Source organism: Garra rufa, chromosome 1 (genome assembly GCF_049309525.1).
Source record: "Garra rufa chromosome 1, GarRuf1.0, whole genome shotgun sequence".
Classification (NCBI taxonomy): domain Eukaryota; kingdom Metazoa; phylum Chordata; class Actinopteri; order Cypriniformes; family Cyprinidae; genus Garra; species Garra rufa.
Genome location: NC_133361.1, coordinates 77,997,668 through 78,025,061, shown reverse-complemented (window position 1 = coordinate 78,025,061; position 27,394 = coordinate 77,997,668). Strand labels below are relative to the sequence as shown.

At 46.2% G+C, this 27,394-nt stretch overlaps 25 non-coding genes across 25 annotated transcripts; all 25 read left to right on the top strand.

The window, feature by feature from the left end:
* Positions 1-11,271: 11,271 nt before the first annotated feature.
* trnat-cgu (transfer RNA threonine (anticodon CGU)) lies at positions 11,272-11,345 on the top strand. The gene has a single exon. It is a non-coding gene; the product is annotated as a tRNA-Thr (tRNA).
* A 934-nt stretch (positions 11,346-12,279) lies between these two features.
* On the top strand, positions 12,280-12,353 carry trnat-cgu (transfer RNA threonine (anticodon CGU)). The gene has a single exon. It is a non-coding gene; the product is annotated as a tRNA-Thr (tRNA).
* Positions 12,354-12,957: 604 nt separating this feature from the next.
* Positions 12,958-13,031, top strand: trnat-agu (transfer RNA threonine (anticodon AGU)). Its single transcript has one exon. It is a non-coding gene; the product is annotated as a tRNA-Thr (tRNA).
* An 878-nt stretch (positions 13,032-13,909) lies between these two features.
* trnat-cgu (transfer RNA threonine (anticodon CGU)) lies at positions 13,910-13,983 on the top strand. Its single transcript has one exon. It is a non-coding gene; the product is annotated as a tRNA-Thr (tRNA).
* A 361-nt stretch (positions 13,984-14,344) lies between these two features.
* Positions 14,345-14,418, top strand: trnat-agu (transfer RNA threonine (anticodon AGU)). The gene has a single exon. It is a non-coding gene; the product is annotated as a tRNA-Thr (tRNA).
* Positions 14,419-14,861: 443 nt separating this feature from the next.
* trnat-cgu (transfer RNA threonine (anticodon CGU)) lies at positions 14,862-14,935 on the top strand. The gene has a single exon. It is a non-coding gene; the product is annotated as a tRNA-Thr (tRNA).
* Positions 14,936-15,628: 693 nt separating this feature from the next.
* On the top strand, positions 15,629-15,718 carry trnar-ucu (transfer RNA arginine (anticodon UCU)). Its single transcript is given in 2 exon segments — positions 15,629-15,665; positions 15,683-15,718. It is a non-coding gene; the product is annotated as a tRNA-Arg (tRNA).
* Positions 15,719-15,873: 155 nt separating this feature from the next.
* trnat-cgu (transfer RNA threonine (anticodon CGU)) lies at positions 15,874-15,947 on the top strand. Its single transcript has one exon. It is a non-coding gene; the product is annotated as a tRNA-Thr (tRNA).
* A 596-nt stretch (positions 15,948-16,543) lies between these two features.
* Positions 16,544-16,617, top strand: trnat-agu (transfer RNA threonine (anticodon AGU)). The gene has a single exon. It is a non-coding gene; the product is annotated as a tRNA-Thr (tRNA).
* Positions 16,618-18,319: 1,702 nt separating this feature from the next.
* Positions 18,320-18,393, top strand: trnat-cgu (transfer RNA threonine (anticodon CGU)). The gene has a single exon. It is a non-coding gene; the product is annotated as a tRNA-Thr (tRNA).
* A 358-nt stretch (positions 18,394-18,751) lies between these two features.
* trnat-agu (transfer RNA threonine (anticodon AGU)) lies at positions 18,752-18,825 on the top strand. The gene has a single exon. It is a non-coding gene; the product is annotated as a tRNA-Thr (tRNA).
* A 443-nt stretch (positions 18,826-19,268) lies between these two features.
* trnat-cgu (transfer RNA threonine (anticodon CGU)) lies at positions 19,269-19,342 on the top strand. The gene has a single exon. It is a non-coding gene; the product is annotated as a tRNA-Thr (tRNA).
* A 693-nt stretch (positions 19,343-20,035) lies between these two features.
* trnar-ucu (transfer RNA arginine (anticodon UCU)) lies at positions 20,036-20,125 on the top strand. The gene is given in 2 exon segments: positions 20,036-20,072; positions 20,090-20,125. It is a non-coding gene; the product is annotated as a tRNA-Arg (tRNA).
* A 155-nt stretch (positions 20,126-20,280) lies between these two features.
* On the top strand, positions 20,281-20,354 carry trnat-cgu (transfer RNA threonine (anticodon CGU)). Its single transcript has one exon. It is a non-coding gene; the product is annotated as a tRNA-Thr (tRNA).
* A 596-nt stretch (positions 20,355-20,950) lies between these two features.
* On the top strand, positions 20,951-21,024 carry trnat-agu (transfer RNA threonine (anticodon AGU)). Its single transcript has one exon. It is a non-coding gene; the product is annotated as a tRNA-Thr (tRNA).
* A 632-nt stretch (positions 21,025-21,656) lies between these two features.
* On the top strand, positions 21,657-21,747 carry trnar-ucu (transfer RNA arginine (anticodon UCU)). The gene is given in 2 exon segments: positions 21,657-21,693; positions 21,711-21,747. It is a non-coding gene; the product is annotated as a tRNA-Arg (tRNA).
* A 155-nt stretch (positions 21,748-21,902) lies between these two features.
* On the top strand, positions 21,903-21,976 carry trnat-cgu (transfer RNA threonine (anticodon CGU)). Its single transcript has one exon. It is a non-coding gene; the product is annotated as a tRNA-Thr (tRNA).
* Positions 21,977-22,335: 359 nt separating this feature from the next.
* Positions 22,336-22,409, top strand: trnat-agu (transfer RNA threonine (anticodon AGU)). The gene has a single exon. It is a non-coding gene; the product is annotated as a tRNA-Thr (tRNA).
* Positions 22,410-22,852: 443 nt separating this feature from the next.
* On the top strand, positions 22,853-22,926 carry trnat-cgu (transfer RNA threonine (anticodon CGU)). Its single transcript has one exon. It is a non-coding gene; the product is annotated as a tRNA-Thr (tRNA).
* Positions 22,927-23,530: 604 nt separating this feature from the next.
* Positions 23,531-23,604, top strand: trnat-agu (transfer RNA threonine (anticodon AGU)). The gene has a single exon. It is a non-coding gene; the product is annotated as a tRNA-Thr (tRNA).
* Positions 23,605-25,306: 1,702 nt separating this feature from the next.
* Positions 25,307-25,380, top strand: trnat-cgu (transfer RNA threonine (anticodon CGU)). Its single transcript has one exon. It is a non-coding gene; the product is annotated as a tRNA-Thr (tRNA).
* A 359-nt stretch (positions 25,381-25,739) lies between these two features.
* On the top strand, positions 25,740-25,813 carry trnat-agu (transfer RNA threonine (anticodon AGU)). Its single transcript has one exon. It is a non-coding gene; the product is annotated as a tRNA-Thr (tRNA).
* Positions 25,814-26,256: 443 nt separating this feature from the next.
* Positions 26,257-26,330, top strand: trnat-cgu (transfer RNA threonine (anticodon CGU)). Its single transcript has one exon. It is a non-coding gene; the product is annotated as a tRNA-Thr (tRNA).
* Positions 26,331-27,025: 695 nt separating this feature from the next.
* Positions 27,026-27,115, top strand: trnar-ucu (transfer RNA arginine (anticodon UCU)). Its single transcript is given in 2 exon segments — positions 27,026-27,062; positions 27,080-27,115. It is a non-coding gene; the product is annotated as a tRNA-Arg (tRNA).
* A 145-nt stretch (positions 27,116-27,260) lies between these two features.
* Positions 27,261-27,334, top strand: trnat-cgu (transfer RNA threonine (anticodon CGU)). Its single transcript has one exon. It is a non-coding gene; the product is annotated as a tRNA-Thr (tRNA).
* The last annotated feature ends 60 nt before the right edge of the window (positions 27,335-27,394 follow it).

Below are 27,394 nucleotides of genomic sequence, written 5' to 3'. Positions count from 1 at the left end.
TGTAGCTGTATGTGAACATAAACTATCTGCAAAGTTGTGACACCGACAGTGCACTATAAATAAAGTTTTTGTCTATAAAAAAAAAGAGTCGGCTCACATTCGCCTAAACGAGTCGTCAGCAATTCGAATCTTTTTTCTGTAATGGCCACACGTCACGAGCTACACATTTGCGTAATGTCCGCCCACATTCAATTTCGCGAACAACTTGCCCGCCCACAAACAGTAGGCCTACCATTTTCACGTGGATTACATCATGTCAAGAAGACGCCCTGCGCTGTGACAGCCTGTGAGAGTGAATTTGTTTTATATGCCCTTCCGAAAGATGAAACTATCAGTGGTTAACATTAATTTTTTCAACACCTCAGCAGTCCAATGCCAATCTTGTGTTGTGTTCGCGTCATTTTACTGATGACTGCTTTTCTAATCTTGGGGAGTAACATTACAACGGAGATTCACCAAACGCTTGGTTTTAAAACATGGATCAGTGCCCAGTTTATTTGGACCGGCTTGCTCCTCTGAACTTCTACCTGTAAGTATGATTAATAATTGTATTTTCTAGCGATCGTTCAAAATACGTCTTTGTGTACGTTATGGTGTGTAACAACCCCGCACATGTCTTGGTAACCGGCTAACTTGCGTTTCTGTAGTTCTGTTGTTCAGCTGTGAGTGCAATGTAGTCTAAAAAGTCTTGTGATTGATGCAGCTTGACTGTCTGTCTGCCTTATTAGTTTAACTAATGATAATGATAAACGATGGCTTAACGCAGTGTTATGGATTGTACAGTGTTGAAGTTCACAACGTAGAGGTGTGCCCGGTTCGCTTACAAAAGCAAATTCCCAGCTAACACAATTACGTCGTGACGACGTTACTGGACCGGACCATATTCGTCGCAGCGACGTACCAAATAACGTGCCAGCGACGTAACTTTGTGATTCCCATATTCGTCGTAGCGACGTTATTTGGTACGTTGCTGGAACGTGATGAGTACGTCTCCACGACCAAACTGGCACGTCGTGAGCACGTTACTATAAAGGACCACATTGGTCGCGGCGACGTTCCAAATAACGTACCAACGACGTAACTTTGTGATTCCCATATTCGTCGTAGCGACGTTATTGCGTTACGTTGCTAGGACGTGGCAAGTACGTCCTAACGACCAAACTAGCACCTTCCCAGTATTTTTAATATTTGCTTCTCACCTTTAGTCCTGTCCGAGGATGTGTTCCTACCACCTTGAAATCAGTATATACTGACAAACTCAAACATTTTCTGCTGTAAAAAACAAACACTAAATCCTTATGTTTTCAAATTGTTGTAGTTTTTGTAAATATATTCACTGCATACATGCAAACCAATACAAAATCATTAAATTCCAACAGAAAATCAGCAAAAACACAGTGCATTCATTTATTAAATCACCATTTATTCAGTTATTTTCTACATATACTAAGCCATTGCATTTTAAACATGACACCTATTATTGTACCATGTAAAGTGCTGCCAAGTCATTAGCACAGATAATTGAACACATCACATAAAGTACATAGTAATCAAAGAATAATACAACCACTGATTAAAATGTTTTACTTTTATTGAAAAATATTAAATATTTAATTAATGATGGGTATAGTATAATAATAGTTATCAGTAGCCTACTCTTATTAGCAGAACTCCCCTAGTTTGGTACAAAAATACTGATACAAAGATAGAAACAATTCAGTAGTGATTTCTGTATTACTTTAAGTTAATTTGTTTTCTGAGTGTCCTGTGTATGAAACACCTGCTACAAATATCTGGTGGTGAAGTGCTTTAATACTGCTTCACTCTCAGAAGCAAAACCTAAACAATTACCAAAGGACCGTAATTCTTCTCAGAAGATAACAGAAATAAAGAAAATAGCAACATTAATAAACAGTAAGAACATGTTAATATAACAATGTAGAGATTACATATCCCCTGTATTAGGCCCACCCAAAAAACATACAGTAAATGAGCCTGTTGACTTTTTCAGAAAAATCTTAGAACTGTCCCCAGCTGTGGAGAAGACTCTTTGCTGAGAATTTAGGTTCTGGACAGTTGTGAGAGAAAAAGAAGAATGTCTTTCTTACCACAGCAGCAGAAGGTACTCTCTTCTGAGGGAAGGATAGGAGGGTGACTCTTCACTCTTGGTCTACTCTTGGAGAGTTGATGAGGAGTTTTGCTAAAGAATAAGGTTCCTGCTCAGCACTTGGTCTTTTTCAGCAAAGAGTACCTCTAATGCAGTGCCACATACTCCAGATTCTTTGCAAACTTGAAACTTTTAATAAAACTGACCATATTATTGTAGTCAGGTTTATTGTTTTTTATTATAACACATGGCAAATGTATGAGAAAATTATGTCAAAGGTGTTTTTCTTCCTCTTCGCTATCCTGAGGCTGTACTGTCAATATCCTTCTCTGGCAGCTGAAAGGGAGAATCACCTTGTTAATGTTGCTAATGTATGTACACACAACCAGTCAAAATCTGCAGTCTTTCAGTTTTTTTTTTATGTTTTTCGACACACCAAAGCTATATTTATATTTAACTTACAATACAATAATAGTGTGAAATATTTTAATTTAAAATACGTTTTCTGTTGTTTTTCAAATAGACTTTAAAATGCATTTCTTTCCTGTGAGGCAAAGGTGAATTCTTCAGTAGCCTTTACTCCAGTCTTCAGTTTCACATGATCATTCTCATATGATTTGATGCTCAAAAACATTTTTGATTATTATCAATGTTGAAAACAGTTGTGCTACTTAATATTTCTGTGTAAACTGTGATTTCTTTTTAGGATAATTTTATAAATACATAGTTAAGGTTTACCTTTTTTTTTTTTTTTACTTTTGTAACATTATAAATGTTTTTACTACCACTTCAGATCAGTTTAATGCATCCTTGCTATTAAGGTCTTCATAAAGAAAAAAAAAAACTTAAGTGATTCCAACCTAGTGTACACAACTAAATTGGGCAACACAGCATATTAGAATGATTTTGAACACTTACAACTGGAGTATTGATGCTGAAAATTCAGCTTTGAATTTAAATGAAAACACATCTTGTAATAAACAATGCACAGATTGCAAAGAACTTACATTCTGATGATTACTTCATTTTCCTCACGCCTGCCTTACTCAGTCATTCCTAGGCCTTCTCATTTTTCACCTTTCCCTTGAATCCACATAAAATATAAATAAAACTAATTAACCAATTAATTTTATAGACAGTTTGTATAAAACTGCAAATCTTCCTTTTGAAATCTTAAGTTATTCTCCAGCTTCTAAAGGAAAGGCACAATCTGTGGCCATGTTCACAGAGAATTTGATCTTACTATTAGGTGACCTGGCAAGGAGATTTAGCTTAAAACTTATTCATGAAACTCTTAAGAGTCCACAATAAATGACGTTTGATTAAACAAGGTTCAGGAGGAGCACGATCAGATAATCAACCCATTCGGCACAGGTGCAACCTGTTTAACCAATCATTCAATCAGCGCATCCTCTATATATTACCAGCCGTCTTACCTCCATCCAGCGATAGTTTCTTGGCATCCCTCCTCCACCCCTACTCCCCACTTCTAATCTGTTCCGATCCTACACTAGCAGGGGGAGTTCTCTGGTTCCGGCCTGTATTCCGGCCCGGAACCCTTCCCCCGGACAGCACGCCAAAATATGCTTAATGCTCGCTCAAGCAGATTAGATGTAAGGGCGAACTCGTGAACCAAAAAGAGGGATACGTCATTTGCATTGACTTTTTCTTTGTTAAATTTCCACACTAAGCATGGGTCGGAGCTCTTAATACAAAGTGCACCAGATAGAAAAAATTAAGTTTAAAATGTACAGTACATACTTTTGTACACTAGGCCATGCCCCAGACAGACGAAGGTCCAGCCCCCAAAGTCTCAAACAAATCCTGTGGGAAACACAGCAAAGTGATGTGGTTGTGTATGATTTAGAAATAGGGGAGTCTTACATTGGTCAAATTCAGGCCAACTCAAATATTTTTTAAACATGTTTAAAAATGATCAGGAGCACAGGAGGTGCTCATGAAGGCAGTGGTTTACAATTGTGGTCCAGGTGACCCACAGCACTGCACATTTTGTACGTCTCTCTTGTTAAACCCACCTTCTTCAGATCATCAGCTCCTTAAGAAAGAGCTTCATGAACAAATCTGTCAGTAAAGAGAGATGTGCAAAATGTATAGTGCTGTGTGTCCCCAGGTCCAGGTTTGAAAACCACTGTTGTAAGTTACCATGACATATGACAATCATACGAGCATCAACAATTTCACAAAAATGTCTCCTGACTGAGGAAAAAACAAAATCATTCACAGGCTCTGGAATTAGACTATCAATTGATATCTATCTAGCTATGAGTAATTGAAATGATAAATCCAACCCTGTGGATTACCTGTCTCTCCTCCTGAGCATTTTGTTGTGTGGGTCCAGGAAGGATACTGCAGCACAACTCCTTTAACCATGAGAAAATGCAGTTCCAGCATGTCTTCACATCCAGGACAACAGAAGGGTCAGGGAGGCCTGAAATATAAATATTTAAGCCACTGAAATCAATTTAAATCTATAGTTGTGCCTGAGTGACACTGAAACAATGTGGTTTAGTTTTTTACCGAGGACTTGCTGGGTTCTTTTGAACACAGTCTTCATGATGGATGATCTCTTGATCCTGGATCCTTTCTGCCATACACTTAGAGATGGTTTGGATGTCATGTGGTTGTGTCTAAAATACAAATAGCAGCACCATTAGTCCTGTTGCTTTATATATATTTTTTGGTACTGAACAAGTCAGGAACCAAATCAGTAAGTTACCTGTACTTGATACCCATCCCTAATCATAAACATGGTTGTCGTGTTGCTGCTGCCCAGACTCTCTCTCCACCTGTTATTAAAAAAAGTATGTTAGTTTTAAATAAAACATTGATAAAACAATGAACAATGAATAAAGCATTCAAACTACTACTTAAAAAAAATAGGCTCAATACATTTAGTGCAACAATATGAAAAATTATCCAGAGACCAGCTTTGAGGACGTGCCCACGACGTTTCTGGGACCTTAGCCAAAATCCTTAAACTACTACATAGTAACAATGAACATCATTTCTAATAAGCAACTCACTGAATGACTCAACTGGTTCACTGGCAGTAAGGACATAAAATAGTGAACTATTTGTTGGATACATATTTGTTAAAACTAAACTATCAGACCTGTTTGTCAATGAAAAGTCACTAGCATAAAAATGATGCAAGTTATGTATGTAAAAATGTTGTATGTAAAAACCAATAACATGTAACGAGCAAATTACACCATTTACAGGCCTGTTAATCGACAGGAAAGCAGGACATTATTAATCCCACATACACTGAATGGGATTTCGGCAGCCTCGGTCTAATTAAAAGTTTATATAACATCAGTGGTTTATATTTAAGTTTACATTACGGCTAGGCTAGCATGAGCATAGTCAGATGCGAACGACAAGCAGTCAACGTTACTATGGTAGAAGTTAAAAAAAAATGAATACTGTATAGTTTATCGTGGGTAAATTTCAAACTAGACTAAAAATAAGGTATAACATTTTAATTTAGGATTTTAAAAGTTAACTTAACGTTACCACAGACCGCCTCCAGAACTAAGCTAATTAACTTTAACATTAACCAAACAGGGCATTTATTTATTAAATTAATATAGAAAACCTCCAAAAACACAAAACACTACTTATCTTACGTGTCATCTAACGTTATATCAGCAAAAAAATATGAATAAGAGAAGATTTTAAGCGCTTACCTTTTCCTTCTCGTCCGTCTTCTGGAAGTTGACCGTTAATGACGGGTACGCGCACGGGGCACTTACGCAGCACTCAGAAAGTGACGTGCGCTGGTTTTAACCATGGTTTTAACCTTAACATTTGTCCCGTTCCCCCTTTCAATAAACCATTCACAACCATAAATTATCACCATTTGCTAAGCAAACTATTTGGTTTTTGTTTTGCCATTAATTTGATGACAAACATTTCTATATTTTAAATGACGGGTTATACAATAATTCATTCCATCATGCAAAATGCTTGACGAATTCAGTATATTCCCCATATTATTGGCTATTAAAACGGTTTACACCTTTAAAAATAAGCTTAATACATGTAGTGCAATAATATGAAAAGTTAGTTGGAGACCTGCTGACCACGTCGCTATAACGTATCCCACGCGACCAACCAGCAACGTCTTTTAAGGACGTGCCTACGACGTTTCTGGGACGTTAGCCAAAATTCAAAAATATGGAACGTTACCACAACGTCCTCACGACGTTGTCATAAAGTAATGTCACGCTGACCAAATGACGACCAACTGGCCACGTCCTCACAACGTACTGTGTTTGCTGGGTGGTAACATGTTCTGTAATAGTTACTCATTTTGTATTTTAAATATGAAATGACGTTACTTAGGGTGACCATACGTCCTCTTTTACCTGGACATGTCCTCCTTTTTGGCTATAAAATTATGTCCGGGGGGATTTTGTAAAATATCATAAAATGTCCGGGTTTATTACGTCATTTCACTGACCGTCATTAATTCAACACTTTAAATGCAGCCACAGCACACCGGCATTATTCTGAAGTACCTGCAGGGATGTACTGGCCATCGGGAGCACCGGGACATTCCCAGTGGGCCGATCACCGAAGCGAGGGAGACCTCCCCCATATTAGCCGCTATTTTAAATTATAGCGCATTCAAAACCGCAAATAGCCGAAAAGTGTGAAGCGGTGGGATCAATCACCCGCACAGTGCTGACGAAGGCGCGCTGCGCTTCTGCCACGATGTACAGTGATAAACAGTGTAAGTTGCTTGATCCATTCAGATAACACACAGAATTGTGTTATACAGTCATGTGATATGAGAACATTAAAGGTTCTGTAAGTTCTGCTGGGCTGGCTGAAAACAGCCACGACATTGGATACTGTCACTGCATGTAAAGTAAAGTGGAAAACGCCAATAAATAATTACTGTCAAAACAAAATTATTACAAATTTCATAGTTTATTTTTACTATTTATTTTAAAAACCATATAACTAATGTTTTCTTGTGACCACCGTCTTACTAATATTAATATTCTAAGCAATAATTTCTTTCTTTTAAATGTTTAGTTGTAATTCGTTTTAATTGGAGTAAAATGTTAATTCAATAAGAGCCTGATTAAACAATTAAATATGGGTCTTATATAAATTAGGTGTTTACTTTACATAATAAAGTTCTTAAAGGGACAGTTCACCCAAAAATAAAAATTGCCATCATTTACTCAACATCATGTAATTTTAATCCTGTATGAACTTTTTTTCTTCTGTGTAACATCAAGGAAGATACTTTGAGAAATTCAAAACTTTTTGTCTATAGAGTAGAAATCAAGGGTAACCAAATATGTTTGATTACATTCTACAAAATATCTTTTGTGTTCCACAGAAGAAAGTAAGCCATACAGTTTTGGAACGACATGAGGGTGATGATTATTGTTACTGAATGTTTTTTTATTACATAATTTATTAGCAACAAATTTCCTGCATTCTAGCTCAAAATCAATGCTTTACTGCATGCATTTCTCTGTGACAAAAATGCAATTAAGTTTGTTGCATTTGAATTCCGCAGTATTTATCATTATTTGTTTATGTTCTGTTTTATTCATTCATGTACTCCATTTAAAGACCCTATAACCTTGCTGAAATAAACAGCTTAAACCAGCCTAGGTTGGTTGGCCAGTTTAGGCTGGAAGTAGCTGGTTTTAGCTGGTCTTTTAGTTGGTGGTTTCCCAGCCTGACCAGCGAAGTCCAGCCTGGCCAAGCTGGAAAAGTGGTCAAAACCCTTCTAAAACTAGCCTGCTGACCAGCTAAAACCAGCCCATCACATGCTGGTTTAAGCTAGGGTTTTTTTTCACCAGGGAACCCAAGAAAACTTTCATGTGGAACTTGTGGGCCGGATGGGCTGAATTTGTCCAGGGCTGAATTTTAACCCCAGTCCAGCCCTGGGTACCTGTCTGATGACGTGAAAGACCCAATTGTCAAAACAAAACAAACGAGGATCTGCGCTGCAAGAGCTGTGTGTCACTAACATGCCGAAACGCAAATGTAGTTTCAGAGAAAAATTTAACAGTGCAATTCTTATTTAAGCATTTTATCTATTATTTATTTATGTTTGCTTTAGTCCTGTATAAAGAAAATACTTAAAGAGATTATATTTTTTACAGGGCAATAAGGTTTTCATATACGATTCAGTTCAAACAGAAAGAGAATTTAAATAAATGTGTGATTTCTAAAAGCGCTTTGTCATTATTGAGCACTTGGGTACCTTTGCTGAATCGCGGGGGGGGGGGGGGGGGTCCTCTTTTTGGATTCTCAGAATATGGTCACCCTAACATAACCTATTTACACTACTGTACAAGTTTGGTAAGATTACTTGCACGTTTAGTGGTGCAATTTACGGGATACATTACATGTACCATTCACTCCTGTAACAAGCAATTCGAAAAACTCTAATATCTCCATAAATGTTCGACTAAGGTAAAAAAAACTTCGGATGGGGTATTTAGATGGGCTTCGGAGTGCATAGCAATAAAGTCAATTCTACTCCGAACCATCCCTTTAAGCTTGTAATACTGGTACCGGTATAGGAATTGCGTCATTTTATGAAAATGTTATACATATTGTTGCACAAATATAGACACATGTAGTATCTTTTGAAACCTTACAATCTAAACTTTCAGAATCTATGCATTTATGTTACATAATGAAAGATAATAAGGTCTGAATTTGCCCTCCACAAAAAAGTCACCCCTCGTAAAGACCGTGGGATCGTGGGATTGACGAGATTCAAGCTGCCTTTCATGGCATTTTTTTGGTCCAAACAGTGACTACGTGAGGTGACTCTCACAGAACGTCTCTTAAACTTGGGCTATCTATAGATCTACAGAAGGTGGCTCCATCAGTAAAATAATCCAGGGCTAAGCAACCCTATGGGGCCAGCACCAGTTCAAAAATTCACTTTTCATATGGTTAAATATTTTGAACCTTTTGTTCTAGAAGAATTAAATGCTGATGCTCATGCTGATCACATTCAATAGCTTACATTAAGACTCCACCCATTACAGTAGTGGCTATTTTGAAAAGTAAAGTACTGTTTTTTGCTACGCCTCCTTAAAACTTTGTCCAGTTCTTATGAGAACTGGCAGGATATTAAACAGAAATTTTATGAAAAATGGACTCATGATAATCAAAATCAAATATATGATTTATTTTGGCAGAGTATCCAAAATGTAAAGCTGTAAAGGCATAACTTTATTCTGGAAAGGGGCTGGGGAACAACACCAAAATAGCATGTTTATGCTACCACTCAGAATTGGTATTTCTAATCAAACTGGAAATAACAGGTTCTTTTAAACTCACAGTAAAGTGTCATCATAGATAATGGAATGGATAATGACCAGAACACATTGATTTCTACAGTATATTACTTCTGTAATAGAAAAAAGAAAGCTACCATCGGAATTGCAACTGACATATGAGGTCCGTCTGGTTTGTGGATAGTGTGAACTCTCATGTGCAGCATTACATGTTCTTTACGTCTGAAGCCCTTTCCACACTGGTCACATACGAATGGGTTTTCTCCAGTGTGAATTCTCAAATGGGTGGTACATGTTACTTTTTGTTTAAAACTCTTTCCACAGTGCAAACATACGTGAGGCTTCTCTTCATTGTGAACTCTCATATGTGCTTGAAGTATTCGTCTTTGAACAAAACTTTTTCCACACTGAGAGCAGGTGAAAGGTCTCTATGTAGTGTGAACGCTCATGTGGTTGCTAAGGTTTCCCCTATCTAAGAAACTTTTCCCACACTGTTGGCAGGTGAACATCTCTCCGGAGTGCATTCGCATGTGTCTGTTAAGGCTTGCTTTTCCAGTGAAACTCTTTCCACATTGTTGGCATGCAAAAGGCTTCTTTCCACTGTGAATTCTCATATGGTATTCAAGGTTTGCATATCTAGTGAAACCCTTTCCACACTGTTGGCATGTGTAAGGCTTCTCTTCAGTGTGAATTCTCATATGGCATTCAAGGTTTCCATATCTAGTGAAACACTTTCCACACTGATCGCAGGAGAGGCTTCTAGTTGGTGTGGAAGTATTTTTAGTTGATAAACAACCAACATTTTTCTTCAGCTATGCCATCAAAATTTTTATACAGATTTTCACCTTCCTTTTTATTCAGTTCTTGACTCTCCTCTTTCCGCTGCATCAGGTCTAGGATTTAAACAAATGAAATTTATCTCCAGTTTAATGGCAAAAAGCAACAGACATCAAAACATTTATACTGTACGGTGCCCGCCAGGGGACACCTTCGGTTCACTTATGTTTGTTGTGGCCACGACATATAAACTCGTGGGAACGTGATATTATGTCGTGGCCACGAGATATTAATTTGTGGGAACGTCATATTAACTCGTGGGAATGTCATATTATGTTGTGGCCATGAGATCATTTTGTCAAGGTAACGACATCCTTATGTTGTGGCCACGAGATATTAACTCGTGGAAACGTCATATTAACTCGTGGGAATGACATCCTTATGCCACGAGTTTACTAGATAAACAAACCTGCGTGACCATAGTAACCCAGGATTAGATAGGTTTATTACTATTTTATTTTGAGTTAACAAATGACTGTATCAATTATTCTATAAATTAATACAATATTAAATTATTATATTAACAATAGGCGATGCTGTCTGTGCCCAATGTAGACAGCATTCAAAAGTTTATCATGAATAAATATTACAAAGTACATCAAATAAAATAGCCCTACAAAAAATATTTTAAGCATCCCACATTCTTGTCCATTAACGGATCCTATTTTTTTACGTAATATTTGTATTATTCGTTTATATTCGTTATTTTCCCCTTTATTTCGATCTCTTAATGTTCTTAATGATAGGCTACTGTAAGGTATGACTGGGGTTTTCACTGGAATGCAGTTTAAAGGTTGAATTTACCATATATTGTAATTTATTTAGTCTAATTAATAGACAAATATAGTGTTTCACTGAAGAGTGAATTATTCAAGTAGTTTCATTTGGAAATCATTTCTTTTTACCCTCAGGCAGTAGAAATTTGTCAACATTCTCTTTTAAGCGTACCAGCACCTGGCCTGCCTCTGAATGTTTTGACCCTCTGAGTCACCCTCCCGACAGCCTTGCATGCGGTTTCGCGCCGTGTCTTAGTTGGTTAAAGTGCCTGTCTCGTAAACAGGAGATCCTGGGTTCAAATCCCAGCGGTGCCTTGGGCGGCGTTCCAGTCTAGCAAGCGCAAGGTTTTCCGAAAGCGACTCGCAAACAGGGATAGCGAGGGCAGCGAGTGGTTAATTTTGAAAACCGCCCCGACTCAGTTGTCGGCAAACACCTTAAAGCTGTCCAGCGCCCGGTCAGCCAACAGCTGGCCTCTTCTCTGGAAGCCTGGATCACCTGAGTCGCCCTTCCGGAGGGCGAACGTGCTGCCCGGCTAGTCTAGTAAACAGGAGTTCCTGCGTTCGAATCCCAGCGATGCCTTTGGTTGCGCGCCACAATACAGCCGACGTCGTGTTTTACCAAAAAACGGACGGCGAATGGGGACTCAGAGGAGCTCGAGGACAGCGGGCGGTTTCTCTTGCAACACTACCCTCTCACCTGCTTTTGAAAGATAGCATCCCAGGCTAACGGGTCCCACCGAGGAGGCGCCATGGCTTAGCTGGTCAAAACGCCCGTCTTGTAAACAGGCGATCCTGGGTTTGCTTCCCAGCGGTGCCTTTCCACCAGTGTCTGTCTCTGGCCTCGCTGTTGGATGGGAGATCCCGATGACACTCTATGTTTTTGAACCGTGCCTCAATTGTGCAAAGACCTGAGGACCTGTCTTTCTGCCCACACAGCGTGCCACTCAGCCGAGCTGGACGGGCACAAATCTGTCAGAAAAGGCCTCAGTGGCCCAGCCTGGCATACCGACGGGCTCTGTGGCGCAATGGATAGCGCATTGGACTTCTAGACAGCCAGGTGAGGCCATTCAAAGGTTGTGTGTTCAAGTCCCACCAGAGTATTGGCTTTCTGGTAACTCTCATACTGTGCAGTGTTGCCCTCAGGCAGTAGAAATTTGTCAACATTCTCTTTTAAGCGTACCAGCACCTGGCCTGCCTCTGAATGTTTTGACCCTCTGAGTCACCCTCCCGACAGCCTTGCATGCGGTTTCGCGCCGTGTCTTAGTTGGTTAAAGTGCCTGTCTCGTAAACAGGAGATCCTGGGTTCAAATCCCAGCGGTGCCTTGGGCGGCGTTCCAGTCCAGCAAACGCAAGGTTTTCCGAAAGCGACTCGCAAACAGGGATAGCGAGGGCAGCGAGTGGTTAACTTTGAAAACCGCCCCGACTCAGTTGTCGGCAAACGCCTTAAAGCTGTCCAGCGCCCGGTCAGCCAACCCCTGGCCTATTCTCTGGAAGCCTGGATCGTCTGAGTCGCCCTCCCGGAGGGCGAACGTGCTGCCCGGCTAGTCTAGTAAACAGGAGATCCTGCGTTCGAATCCCAGCGATGCCTTTGGTTGCGCGCCACAATACAGCCGAGCTTGTGTTTACCAAAAAACGGACGGCAAATGGGGACACAGAGGAGCTCGAGTCGTGCTTTTTGCCATTTTGTTAAGCCCATCATGTGCAATGTTGCAATCGGACAGCAGAAACCATTTGGAGGCCTCCTGTTCTCAGCGTAAATTGATTAAAAAAAATGTCAATCATATTTAAAAGGTAGCAAAACATGCCCAAGAACCAATTCAGTGAGGTATGGCAATCACTGTCTTGCATCAAGTGGAGGCAGCAGGACGTTCGAAGTGTTGATTCATGCATCGTCTAAGCCGCCATCCCCACAATTAACATGCGGGTTGGCGCCGTGGCTTAGTTGGTTAAAGTGCCTATCTAGTAAACAGGAGATCCTGGGTTTGAATCCCAGCGGTGCCTTGCAAATGGCAGCTTGGACCTTTTTGCCCTCCCTTGGACCTGAGGCCCTTACAGAGCCTCTGCCTTTCAAACGACACTGGACACTGCAATTGTGAAGAGACCCGAGGGCCTGTCCTTCCTGCAGAGAGAGCACGCGCTCTCTTACCGTTGGACGGCCACAGACCCGGAAGGTCAGCCTGGGTTCGAATCCCAGCAATGCCTCAGGTTGCGCGCCACAATACAGCCAACGTCGTGCTTTACCAAAAAATGGACGGCGAATGGAGACACATAGAAGCTCGAGGACAGCGTGCGGTTTCCCTTGCAACACTACCCTCTCACCTGCTTTTGAAGGATAGCATCCTAGGCTAACGGGTCCCACCAAGGAGGCGCCGTGGCTTAGCTGGTCAAAGCGCCTGTCTTGTAAACAGGCGATCCTAAATTCGCATGCCAGCGGTGCCTTTCCATCAGTGGCTCTCTCTGGCCTCGCTGTTGGATGGGAGATCCCGACGACACTCTATGTTTTTGAACCGTGCCTCAATTGTGCAAAGACCTGAGGACCTGTCTTTCTGCCCACACAGCGTGCCACTCAGCCGAGCTGGACGGGCACAAATCTGTAAGAAAAGGCCTCAGTGGCCCAGCCTGGCATGCCTACGGGCTCTGTGGTGCAATGGATAGCGCATTGGAATTCTAGACTGCCAGATGAGGCCATTCAAAGGTTGTGGGTTTCGAGTCCCACCAGAGTTGTGGCTTTCTGCTTTCTGGTAACTCTCATACTGTGCAGAGTTGCCCTCAGGCAGTAGAATTTTGTAGACATTCTCTTTTAAGCGTATCGGCACCTGTCCAGCCTCTGGATGTTTTGACCCTTGGAGTCACCCTCCCGACAGCCTCGCATGCGGTTTGGCGCCGTGGCTTAGTTGGTTAAAGTGCCTGTCTCGTAAACAGGAGATCCTGGGTTCAAATCCCAGCGGTGCCTTGGGTGGTTTTCCAGTCCAGCAAGCGCAAGCTTTTCCGAAAGCGACCTGCAAACAGGGATAGCGACTGGGTAACTTTGCAAACAGCCCCGACTCAGCTTTTTTTTTTTTTGCCATTTTGTTAATCCCATCATGCGCAGTGTTGCAATCGGACAGCAGAAATCATTTGGAGGCCTCCTGTTCTCAGCGTACATTGATTTAAAAAAAATGTCAATCATATTTAAAAGGTAGCAAAACATGCCCAAGAACCAATTCAGTGAGGTATGGCAATCACTGTCTTGCATCAAGTGGAGGCAGCAGGACGTTCGAAGTGTTGATTCATGCATCGTCTAAGCCGCCATCCCCACGCTTAACATGCGGGTTGGCGCCGTGGCTTAGTTGGTTAAAGCGCCTGTCTAGTAAACAGGAGATCCTGGGTTCGAATCCCAGCGGTGCCTTGCAAATGGCAGCTTGGATCTTTTTGCCCTCCCTTGGACCTGAGGCCCTTACAGTGCCTCTGCCTTTCAAACGACACTGGACACTGCAATTGTGCAGAGACCCGAGGGCCTGTCCTTCCTGCAGAGAGAGCACACGCTCTCTTACCGTTGGACGGCCACAGACCCGGAAGGTCAGCCTTCATGCGGCTCTGCTTGTTCACTGTATGGCTCTATAGCGCAATGGATAGCGCATTGGACTTCTAGACTGCCAGATGAGGCCATTCAAAGGTTGTGTGTTCAAGTCCCACCAGAGTATTGGCTTTCTGGTAACTCTCATACTGTGCAGTGTTGCCCTCAGGCAGTAGAAATTTGTCAACATTCTCTTTTAAGCGTACCAGCACCTGGCCTGCCTCTGAATGTTTTGACCCTCTGAGTCACCCTCCCGACAGCCTTGCATGCGGTTTCGCGCCGTGTCTTAGTTGGTTAAAGTGCCTGTCTCGTAAACAGGAGATCCTGGGTTCAAATCCCAGCGGTGCCTTGGGCGGCGTTCCAGTCCAGCAAGCGCAAGGTTTTCCGAAAGCGACTCGCAAACAGGGATAGCGAGGGCAGCGAGTGGTTAAGTTTGAAAACCGCCCGACTCAGTTGTCGGCAAACGCCTTAAAGCTGTCCAGCGCCCGGTCAGCCAACAGCTGGCCTCTTCTCTGGAAGCCTGGATCACCTGAGTCGCCCTTCCGGAGGGCGAACGTGCTGCCCGGCTAGTCTAGTAAACAGGAGTTCCTGCGTTCGAATCCCAGCGATGCCTTTGGTTGCGCGCCACAATACAGCCGACGTCGTGTTTTACCAAAAAACGGACGGCGAATGGGGACTCAGAGGAGCTCGAGGACAGCGGGCGGTTTCTCTTGCAACACTACCCTCTCACCTGCTTTTGAAAGATAGCATCCCAGGCTAACGGGTCCCACCGAGGAGGCGCCATGGCTTAGCTGGTCAAAACGCCTGTCTTGTAAACAGGCGATCCTAAGTTCGCATGCCAGCGGTGCCTTTCCATCAGTGGCTCTCTCTGGCCTCGCTGTTGGATGGGAGATCCTGATGACACTATGTTTTTGAACCGTGCCTCAATTGTGCAAAGACCTGAGGACCTGTCTTTCTGCCCACACAACGTGCCACTCAGCCGAGCTGGACGGGCACAAATCTGTCAGAAAAGGCCTCAGTGGCCCAGCCTGGCATACCGACGGGCTCTGTGGCGCAATGGATTGCGCATTGGACTTCTAGACTGCCGGATGAGGCCATTCACAGGTTGTGGGTTCGAGTCCCACCAGAGTCGTGGCTTTTGGCTTTCTGGTAACTCTCATACTGTGCAGTCTTACCCTCAGGCAGTAGAAATTTGTAGATATTCTCTTTTAAGCGTACCAGCACCTGGCCAGCCTCTGGATGTTTTGACCCTTGAAGTCACCCTCCCGACAGCCTTGCGTGCGGTTTGGCACCGTGGCTTAGTTGGTTAAAGTGCCTGTCTCGTAAACAGGAGATCCTGGGTTCAAATCCCAGCGGTGCCTTGGGCAGTGTTCCAGTCCAGCAAGCGCAAGCTTTTCTGAAAGCGACCTGCAAACAGGGATAGCGAGTGGTTAATTTTGCAAACCGCCCTGACTCAGTTGTCGGCAAACGCCTTAAAGCTGTCCAGCGCCCGGTCAGCCAACCCCTGGCCTATTCTCTGGAAGCCTGGATCGTCTGAGTCGCCCTCCCGGAGGGCGAACGTGCTGCCCGGCTAGTCTAGTAAACAGGAGATCCTGCGTTCGAATCCCAGCGATGCCTTTGGTTGCGCGCCACAATACAGCCGAGCTTGTGTTTACCAAAAAACGGACGGCAAATGGGGACACAGAGGAGCTCGAGTCGTGCTTTTTGCCATTTTGTTAAGCCCATCATGTGCAATGTTGCAATCGGACAGCAGAAACCATTTGGAGGCCTCCTGTTCTCAGCGTAAATTGATTTAAAAAAAATGCCAATCATATTTAAAAGGTAGCAAAACATGCCCAAGAACCAATTCAGTGAGGTATGGCAATCACTGTCTTGCATCAAGTGGAGGCAGCAGGACGTTCGAAGTGTTGATTCATGCATCATCTAAGCCGCCATCCCCACGGTTAACATGCAGGTTGGCGCCGTGGCTTAGTTGGTTAAAGTGCCTGTCTAGTAAACAGGAGATCCTGGGTTCGAATCCCAGCGGTGCCTTGCAAATGGCAGCTTGGATCTTTTTGCCCTCCCTTGGACCTGAGGCCCTTACAGAGCCTCTGCCTTTCAAACGACACTGGACACTGCAATTGTGAAGAGACCCGAGGGCCTGTCCTTCCTGCAGAGAGAGCACACGCTCTCTTACCGTTGGACGGCCACAGACCCGGAAGGTCAGCCTGGGTTCGAATCCCAGCAATGCCTCAGGTTGCGCGCCACAATACAGCCAACGTCGTGCTTTACCAAAAAATGGATGGCGGATGGAGACACATAGAAGCTCGAGGACAGCGGGCGGTTTCCCTTGCAACACTACCCTCTCACCTGCTTTTGAAGGATAGCATCCTAGGCTAACGGGTCCCACCAAGGAGGCGCCGTGGCTTAGCTGGTCAAAGCGCCTGTCTTGTAAACAGGCGATCCTAAGTTCGCATGCCAGCGGTGCCTTTCCATCAGTGGCTCTCTCTGGCCTCGCTGTTGGATGGGAGATCCCGACGACACTCTATGTTTTTGAACCGTGCCTCAATTGTGCAAAGACCTGAGGACCTGTCTTTCTGCCCACACAGCGTGCCACTCAGCCGAGCTGGACGGGCACAAATCTGTAAGAAAAGGCCTCAGTGGCCCAGCCTGGCATGCCTACGGGCTCTGTGGCGCAATGGATTTGACAACCAACTGACTTTCAAAGATCACATTGCTAAGACCGCTCGATCTTGCAGGTTTGCATTGTACAACATCAGAAAGATCAGGCCCTTCCTAACAGAGCATGCTACACAACTCCTCGTCCAGGCCCTGGTCATTTCCAGGCTGGACTACTGCAATGCTCTTTTAGCTGGTCTTCCAGCATGTACAATCAAGCCTCTACAAATGATTCAGAATGCAGCAGCACGACTGGTCTTCAACGAGCCCAAAAAGGCCCATGTCACACCTCTCTTCATATCCCTGCACTGGCTACCGGTTACAGCACGCATCAAATTCAAGACACTGATGCTGGCCTATAGGACAGCCACCGGATCATCACCAGCCTACCTCCATTCACTACTACACATCTACACTCCTTCCAGAAGACTGAGATCCTCTAGTGAAAGACGCCTCATTGTACCACCACAGAGAGGTATTAAATCACTGTCCAGAACATTCTCGTTCAACGTTCCTGCCTGGTGGAATGATCTTCCCACCCCTATCCGGAATGCAGACTCCTTAACAGCTTTCAAACCACTGCTGAAAACCCATCTTTTTCGACACTATCTGACTCAATAAAAAAAAAAAAAAAAAAATCCTCCCTTCTAGCCTGTTTTTCCTCTCTTTCTTGATCTTCTCCTTCTAGCCTGCACTCTTCTAACAACGCCTGATATATGGTATTTTTGAACACTTCCTATGTTGATCTGCCTCCTTAGGATGAATCACTTGTTGTATTCCCAATTGTAAGTCGCTTTGGATAAAAGCGTCGGCTAAATGAATAAATGAAATAAATGAAATGAAATGGATAGCGCTTTGGACTTCTAGACTGCCAGATGAGGCCATTCGAAGGTTGTGGGTTTCGAGTCCCACCAGAGTCGTGGCTTTCGGCTTTCTGGTAACTCTCATACTGTGCAGAGTTGCCCTCAGGCAGTAGAATTTTGTAGACATTCTCTTTTAAGCGCATCAGCACCTGTCCAGCCTCTGGATGTTTTGACCCTTGGAGTCACCCTCCCGACAGCCTCGCATGCGGTTTGGCGCCATGGCTTAGTTGGTTAAAGTGCCTGTCTCGTAAACAGGAGATCCTGGGTTCAAATCCCAGCGGTGCCTTGGGCGGTTTTCCAGTCCAGCAAGCGCAAGCTTTTCCGAAAGCGACCTGCAAACAGGGATAGCGAGTGGGTAACTTTGCAAACAGCCCCGACTCAGCTTTTTTTTTTGCCATTTTGTTAATCCCATCATGCGCAGTGTTGCAATCGGACAGCAGAAATCATTTGGAGGCCTCCTGTTCTCAGCGTACATTGATTTAAAAAAAATGTCAATCATATTTAAAAGGTAGCAAAACATGCCCAAGAACCAATTCAGTGAGGTATGGCAATCACTGTCTTGCATCAAGTGGAGGCAGCAGGACGTTCGAAGTGTTGATTCATGCATCGTCTAAGCCGCCATCCCCACGCTTAACGTGCGGGTTGGCGCCGTGGCTTAGTTGGTTAAAGCGCCTGTCTAGTAAACAGGAGATCCTGGGTTCGAATCCCAGCGGTGCCTTGCAAATGGCAGCTTGGATCTTTTTGCCCTCCCTTGGACCTGAGGCCCTTACAGTGCCTCTGCCTTTCAAACGACACTGGACACTGCAATTGTGCAGAGACCCGAGGGCCTGTCCTTCCTGCAGAGAGAGCACGCGCTCTCTTACCGCTGGACGGCCACAGACCCGGAAGGTCAGCCTTCATGCGGCTCTGCTTGTTCACTGTATGGCTCTGTAGCGCAATGGATAGCGCATTGGACTTCTAGACTGCCAGATGAGGCCATTCAAAGGTTGTGTGTTCAAGTCCCACCAGAGTATTGGCTTTCTGGTAACTCTCATACTGTGCAGTGTTGCCCTCAGGCAGTAGAAATTTGTCAACATTCTCTTTTAAGCGTACCAGCACCTGGCCTGCCTCTGAATGTTTTGACCCTCTGAGTCACCCTCCCGACAGCCTTGCATGCGGTTTCGCGCCGTGTCTTAGTTGGTTAAAGTGCCTGTCTCGTAAACAGGAGATCCTGGGTTCAAATCCCAGCGGTGCCTTGGGCGGCGTTCCAGTCCAGCAAGCGCAAGGTTTTCCGAAAGCGACTCGCAAACAGGGATAGCGAGGGCAGCGAGTGGTTAAGTTTGAAAACCGCCCGACTCAGTTGTCGGCAAACGCCTTAAAGCTGTCCAGCGCCCGGTCAGCCAACAGCTGGCCTCTTCTCTGGAAGCCTGGATCACCTGAGTCGCCCTTCCGGAGGGCGAACGTGCTGCCCGGCTAGTCTAGTAAACAGGAGTTCCTGTGTTCGAATCCCAGCGATGCCTTTGGTTGCGCGCCACAATACAGCCGACGTCGTGCTTTACCAAAAATCGGACGGCGAATGGGGACACAGAGGAGCTCGAGGACAGCGGGCGGTTTCTCTTGCAACACTACCCTCTCACCTGCTTTTGAAAGATAGCATCCCAGGCTAACGGGTCCCACCGAGGAGGCGCCATGGCTTAGCTGGTCAAAACGCCTGTCTTGTAAACAGGCGATCCTAAGTTCGCATGCCAGCGGTGCCTTTCCATCAGTGGCTCTCTCTGGCCTCGCTGTTGGATGGGAGATCCTGATGACACTATGTTTTTGAACCGTGCCTCAATTGTGCAAAGACCTGAGGACCTGTCTTTCTGCCCACACAACGTGCCACTCAGCCGAGCTGGACGGGCACAAATCTGTCAGAAAAGGCCTCAGTGGCCCAGCCTGGCATACCGACGGGCTCTGTGGCGCAATGGATTGCGCATTGGACTTCTAGACTGCCGGATGAGGCCATTCACAGGTTGTGGGTTCGAGTCCCACCAGAGTCGTGGCTTTTGGCTTTCTGGTAACTCTCATACTGTGCAGTCTTACCCTCAGGCAGTAGAAATTTGTAGATATTCTCTTTTAAGCGTACCAGCACCTGGCCAGCCTCTGGATGTTTTGACCCTTGGAGTCACCCTCCCGACAGCCTTGCGTGCGGTTTGGCACCGTGGCTTAGTTGGTTAAAGTGCCTGTCTCGTAAACAGGAGATCCTGGGTTCAAATCCCAGCGGTGCCTTGGGCAGTGTTCCAGTCCAGCAAGCGCAAGCTTTTCTGAAAGCGACCTGCAAACAGGGATAGCGAGTGGTTAATTTTGCAAACCGCCCTGACTCAGTTGTCGGCAAACGCCTTAAAGCTGTCCAGCGCCCGGTCAGCCAACCCCTGGCCTATTCTCTGGAAGCCTGGATCGTCTGAGTCGCCCTCCCGGAGGGCGAACGTGCTGCCCGGCTAGTCTAGTAAACAGGAGATCCTGCGTTCGAATCCCAGCGATGCCTTTGGTTGCGCGCCACAATACAGCCAAGCTTGTGTTTACCAAAAAACGGACGGCAAATGGGGACACAGAGGAGCTCGAGTCGTGCTTTTTGCCATTTTGTTAAGCCCATCATGTGCAATGTTGCAATCGGACAGCAGAAACCATTTGGAGGCCTCCTGTTCTCCGCGTAAATTGATTTAAAAAAAATGCCAATCATATTTAAAAGGTAGCAAAACATGCCCAAGAACCAATTCAGTGAGGTATGGCAATCACTGTCTTGCATCAAGTGGAGGCAGCAGGACGTTCGAAGTGTTGATTCATGCATCATCTAAGCCGCCATCCCCACGGTTAACATGCAGGTTGGCGCCGTGGCTTAGTTGGTTAAAGTGCCTATCTAGTAAACAGGAGATCCTGGGTTCGAATCCCAGCGGTGCCTTGCAAATGGCAGCTTGGATCTTTTTGCCCTCCCTTGGACCTGAGGCCCTTACAGAGCCTCTGCCTTTCAAACGACACTGGACACTGCAATTGTGAAGAGACCCGAGGGCCTGTCCTTCCTGCAGAGAAAGCACACGCTCTCTTACCGTTGGACGGCCACAGACCCGGAAGGTCAGCCTGGGTTCGAATCCCAGCAATGCCTCAGGTTGCGCGCCACAATACAGCCAACGTCGTGCTTTACCAAAAAATGGATGGCGAATGGAGACACATAGAAGCTCGAGGACAGCGGGCGGTTTCCCTTGCAACACTACCCTCTCACCTGCTTTTGAAGGATAGCATCCTAGGCTAACGGGTCCCACCAAGGAGGCGCCGTGGCTTAGCTGGTCAAAGCGCCTGTCTTGTAAACAGGCGATCCTAAGTTCGCATGCCAGCGGTGCCTTTCCATCAGTGGCTCTCTCTGGCCTCGCTGTTGGATGGGAGATCCCGACGACACTCTATGTTTTTGAACCGTGCCTCAATTGTGCAAAGACCTGAGGACCTGTCTTTCTGCCCACACAGCGTGCCACTCAGCCGAGCTGGACGGGCACAAATCTGTAAGAAAAGGCCTCAGTGGCCCAGCCTGGCATGCCTACGGGCTCTGTGGCGCAATGGATAGCGCTTTGGACTTCTAGACTGCCAGATGAGGCCATTCAAAGGTTGTGGGTTTCGAGTCCCACCAGAGTCGTGGCTTTCGGCTTTCTGGTAACTCTCATACTGTGCAGAGTTGCCCTCAGGCAGTAGAATTTTGTAGACATTCTCTTTTAAGCGTATCAGCACCTGTCCAGCCTCTGGATGTTTTGACCCTTGGAGTCACCCTCCCGACAGCCTCGCATGCGGTTTGGCGCCATGGCTTAGTTGGTTAAAGTGCCTGTCTCGTAAACAGGAGATCCTGGGTTCAAATCCCAGCGGTGCCTTGGGCGGTTTTCCAGTCCAGCAAGCGCAAGCTTTTCCGAAAGCGACCTGCAAACAGGGATAGCGAGTGGGTAACTTTGCAAACAGCCCCGACTCAGCTTTTTTTTTTTGCCATTTTGTTAATCCCATCATGCGCAGTGTTGCAATCGGACAGCAGAAATCATTTGGAGGCCTCCTGTTCTCAGCGTACATTGATTTAAAAAAAATGTCAATCATATTTAAAAGGTAGCAAAACATGCCCAAGAACCAATTCAGTGAGGTATGGCAATCACTGTCTTGCATCAAGTGGAGGCAGCAGGACGTTCGAAGTGTTGATTCATGCATCGTCTAAGCCGCCATCCCCACGCTTAACGTGCGGGTTGGCGCCGTGGCTGAGTTGGTTAAAGCGCCTGTCTAGTAAACAGGAGATCCTGGGTTCGAATCCCAGCGGTGCCTTGCAAATGGCAGCTTGGATCTTTTTGCCCTCCCTTGGACCTGAGGCCCTTACAGTGCCTCTGCCTTTCAAACGACACTGGACACTGCAATTGTGCAGAGACCCGAGGGCCTGTCCTTCCTGCAGAGAGAGCACGCGCTCTCTTACCGCTGGACGGCCACAGACCCGGAAGGTCAGCCTTCATGCGGCTCTGCTTGTTCACTGTATGGCTCTGTAGCGCAATGGATAGCGCATTGGACTTCTAGACTGCCAGATGAGGCCATTCAAAGGTTGTGTGTTCAAGTCCCACCAGAGTATTGGCTTTCTGGTAACTCTCATACTGTGCAGTGTTGCCCTCAGGCAGTAGAAATTTGTCAACATTCTCTTTTAAGCGTACCAGCACCTGGCCTGCCTCTGAATGTTTTGACCCTCTGAGTCACCCTCCCAACAGCCTTGCATGCGGTTTCGCGCCGTGTCTTAGTTGGTTAAAGTGCCTGTCTCGTAAACAGGAGATCCTGGGTTCAAATCCCAGCGGTGCCTTGGGCGGCGTTCCAGTCCAGCAAGCGCAAGGTTTTCCGAAAGCGACTCGCAAACAGGGATAGCGAGGGCAGCGAGTGGTTAAGTTTGAAAACCGCCCGACTCAGTTGTCGGCAAACGCCTTAAAGCTGTCCAGCGCCCGGTCAGCCAACCCCTGGCCTATTCTCTGGAAGCCTGGATCACCTGAGTCGCCCTTCCGGAGGGCGAACGTGCTGCCCGGCTAGTCTAGTAAACAGGAGTTCCTGTGTTCGAATCCCAGCGATGCCTTTGGTTGCGCGCCACAATACAGCCGAGCTTGTGTTTACCAAAAAACGGACGGCAAATGGGGACACAGAGGAGCTCGAGTCGTGCTTTTTGCCATTTTGTTAAGCCCATCATGTGCAATGTTGCAATCGGACAGCAGAAACCATTTGGAGGCCTCCTGTTCTCAGCGTAAATTGATTTAAAAAAAATGCCAATCATATTTAAAAGGTAGCAAAACATGCCCAAGAACCAATTCAGTGAGGTATGGCAATCACTGTCTTGCATCAAGTGGAGGCAGCAGGACGTTCGAAGTGTTGATTCATGCATCATCTAAGCCGCCATCCCCACGGTTAACATGCAGGTTGGCGCCGTGGCTTAGTTGGTTAAAATGCCTGTCTAGTAAACAGGAGATCCTGGGTTCGAATCCCAGCGGTGCCTTGCAAATGGCAGCTTGGATCTTTTTGCCCTCCCTTGGACCTGAGGCCCTTACAGAGCCTCTGCCTTTCAAACGACACTGGACACTGCAATTGTGAAGAGACCCGAGGGCCTGTCCTTCCTGCAGAGAGAGCACACGCTCTCTTACCGTTGGACGGCCACAGACCCGGAAGGTCAGCCTGGGTTCGAATCCCAGCAATGCCTCAGGTTGCGCGCCACAATACAGCCAACGTCGTGCTTTACCAAAAAATGGATGGCGGATGGAGACACATAGAAGCTCGAGGACAGCGGGCGGTTTCCCTTGCAACACTACCCTCTCACCTGCTTTTGAAGGATAGCATCCTAGGCTAACGGGTCCCACCAAGGAGGCGCCGTGGCTTAGCTGGTCAAAGCGCCTGTCTTGTAAACAGGCGATCCTAAGTTCGCATGCCAGCGGTGCCTTTCCATCAGTGGCTCTCTCTGGCCTCGCTGTTGGATGGGAGATCCCGACGACACTCTATGTTTTTGAACCGTGCCTCAATTGTGCAAAGACCTGAGGACCTGTCTTTCTGCCCACACAGCGTGCCACTCAGCCGAGCTGGACGGGCACAAATCTGTAAGAAAAGGCCTCAGTGGCCCAGCCTGGCATGCCTACGGGCTCTGTGGCGCAATGGATTTGACAACCAACTGACTTTCAAAGATCACATTGCTAAGACCGCTCGATCTTGCAGGTTTGCATTGTACAACATCAGAAAGATCAGGCCCTTCCTAACAGAGCATGCTACACAACTCCTCGTCCAGGCCCTGGTCATTTCCAGGCTGGACTACTGCAATGCTCTTTTAGCTGGTCTTCCAGCATGTACAATCAAGCCTCTACAAATGATTCAGAATGCAGCAGCACGACTGGTCTTCAACGAGCCCAAAAAGGCCCATGTCACACCTCTCTTCATATCCCTGCACTGGCTACCGGTTACAGCACGCATCAAATTCAAGACACTGATGCTGGCCTATAGGACAGCCACCGGATCATCACCAGCCTACCTCCATTCACTACTACACATCTACACTCCTTCCAGAAGACTGAGATCCTCTAGTGAAAGACGCCTCATTGTACCACCACAGAGAGGTATTAAATCACTGTCCAGAACATTCTCGTTCAACGTTCCTGCCTGGTGGAATGATCTTCCCACCCCTATCCGGAATGCAGACTCCTTAACAGCTTTCAAACCACTGCTGAAAACCCATCTTTTTCGACACTATCTGACTCAATAAAAAAAAAAAAAAAAAAATCCTCCCTTCTAGCCTGTTTTTCCTCTCTTTCTTGATCTTCTCCTTCTAGCCTGCACTCTTCTAACAACGCCTGATATATGGTATTTTTGAACACTTCCTATGTTGATCTGCCTCCTTAGGATGAATCACTTGTTGTATTCCCAATTGTAAGTCGCTTTGGATAAAAGCGTCGGCTAAATGAATAAATGAAATAAATGAAATGAAATGGATAGCGCTTTGGACTTCTAGACTGCCAGATGAGGCCATTCGAAGGTTGTGGGTTTCGAGTCCCACCAGAGTCGTGGCTTTCGGCTTTCTGGTAACTCTCATACTGTGCAGAGTTGCCCTCAGGCAGTAGAATTTTGTAGACATTCTCTTTTAAGCGTATCAGCACCTGTCCAGCCTCTGGATGTTTTGACCCTTGGAGTCACCCTCCCGACAGCCTCGCATGCGGTTTGGCGCCATGGCTTAGTTGGTTAAAGTGCCTGTCTCGTAAACAGGAGATCCTGGGTTCAAATCCCAGCGGTGCCTTGGGCGGTTTTCCAGTCCAGCAAGCGCAAGCTTTTCCGAAAGCGACCTGCAAACAGGGATAGCGAGTGGGTAACTTTGCAAACAGCCCCGACTCAGCTTTTTTTTTTTGCCATTTTGTTAATCCCATCATGCGCAGTGTTGCAATCGGACAGCAGAAATCATTTGGAGGCCTCCTGTTCTCAGCGTACATTGATTTAAAAAAAATGTCAATCATATTTAAAAGGTAGCAAAACATGCCCAAGAACCAATTCAGTGAGGTATGGCAATCACTGTCTTGCATCAAGTGGAGGCAGCAGGACGTTCGAAGTGTTGATTCATGCATCGTCTAAGCCGCCATCCCCACGCTTAACGTGCGGGTTGGCGCCGTGGCTTAGTTGGTTAAAGCACCTGTCTAGTAAACAGGAGATCCTGGGTTCGAATCCCAGCGGTGCCTTGCAAATGGCAGCTTGGATCTTTTTGCCCTCCCTTGGACCTGAGGCCCTTACAGTGCCTCTGCCTTTCAAACGACACTGGACACTGCAATTGTGCAGAGACCCGAGGGCCTGTCCTTCCTGCAGAGAGAGCACGCGCTCTCTTACCGCTGGACGGCCACAGACCCGGAAGGTCAGCCTTCATGCGGCTCTGCTTGTTCACTGTATGACTCTGTAGCGCAATGGATAGCGCATTGGACTTCTAGACTGCCAGATGAGGCCATTCAAAGGTTGTGTGTTCAAGTCCCACCAGAGTATTGGCTTTCTGGTAACTCTCATACTGTGCAGTGTTGCCCTCAGGCAGTAGAAATTTGTCAACATTCTCTTTTAAGCGTACCAGCACCTTGCCTGCCTCTGAATGTTTTGACCCTCTGAGTCACCCTCCCGACAGCCTTGCATGCGGTTTCGCGCCGTGTCTTAGTTGGTTAAAGTGCCTGTCTCGTAAACAGGAGATCCTGGGTTCAAATCCCAGCGGTGCCTTGGGCGGCGTTCCAGTCCAGCAAGCGCAAGGTTTTCCGAAAGCGACTCGCAAACAGGGATAGCGAGGGCAGCGAGTGGTTAAGTTTGAAAACCGCCCCGACTCAGTTGTCGGCAAACGCCTTAAAGCTGTCCAGCGCCCGGTCAGCCAACAGCTGGCCTCTTCTCTGGAAGCCTGGATCACCTGAGTCGCCCTTCCGGAGGGCGAACGTGCTGCCCGGCTAGTCTAGTAAACAGGAGTTCCTGTGTTCAAATCCCAGCGATGCCTTTGGTTGCGCGCCACAATACAGCCGACGTCATGCTTTACCAAAAAACGGACGGCGAATGGGGACACAGAGGAGCTCGAGGACAGCGGGCGGTTTCTCTTGCAACACTACCCTCTCACCTGCTTTTGAAAGATAGCATCCCAGGCTAACGGGTCCCACCATGAGGCGCCATGGCTTAGCTGGTCAAAACGCCTGTCTTGTAAACAGGCGATCCTGGGTTTGCTTCCCAGCGGTGCCTTTCCACCAGTGTCTGTCTCTGGCCTCGCTGTTGGATGGGAGATCCCGATGACACTCTATGTTTTTGAACCGTGCCTCAATTGTGCAAAGACCTGAGGACCTGTCTTTCTGCCCACACAGCGTGCCACTCAGCCGAGGTGGACGGGCACAAATCTGTCAGAAAAGGCCTCAGTGGCCCAGCCTGGCATACCGACGGGCTCTGTGGCGCAATGGATTGCGCATTGGACTTCTAGACTGCCGGATGAGGCCATTCAAAGGTTGTGGGTTCGAGTCCCACCAGAGTCGTGGCTTTTGGCTTTCTGGTAACTCTCATACTGTGCAGTCTTGCCCTCAGGCAGTAGATATTCTCTTTTAAGCGTACCAGCACCTGGCCAGCCTCTGGATGTTTTGACCCTTGGAGTCACCCTCCCGACAGCCTTGCGTGCGGTTTGGCGCCGTGGCTTAGTTGGTTAAAGTGCCTGTCTCGTAAACAGGAGATCCTGGGTTCAAATCCCAGCGGTGCCTTGGGCAGCGTTCCAGTCCAGGAAGTGCAAGCTTTTCCGAAAGCGACCTGCAAACAGGGAT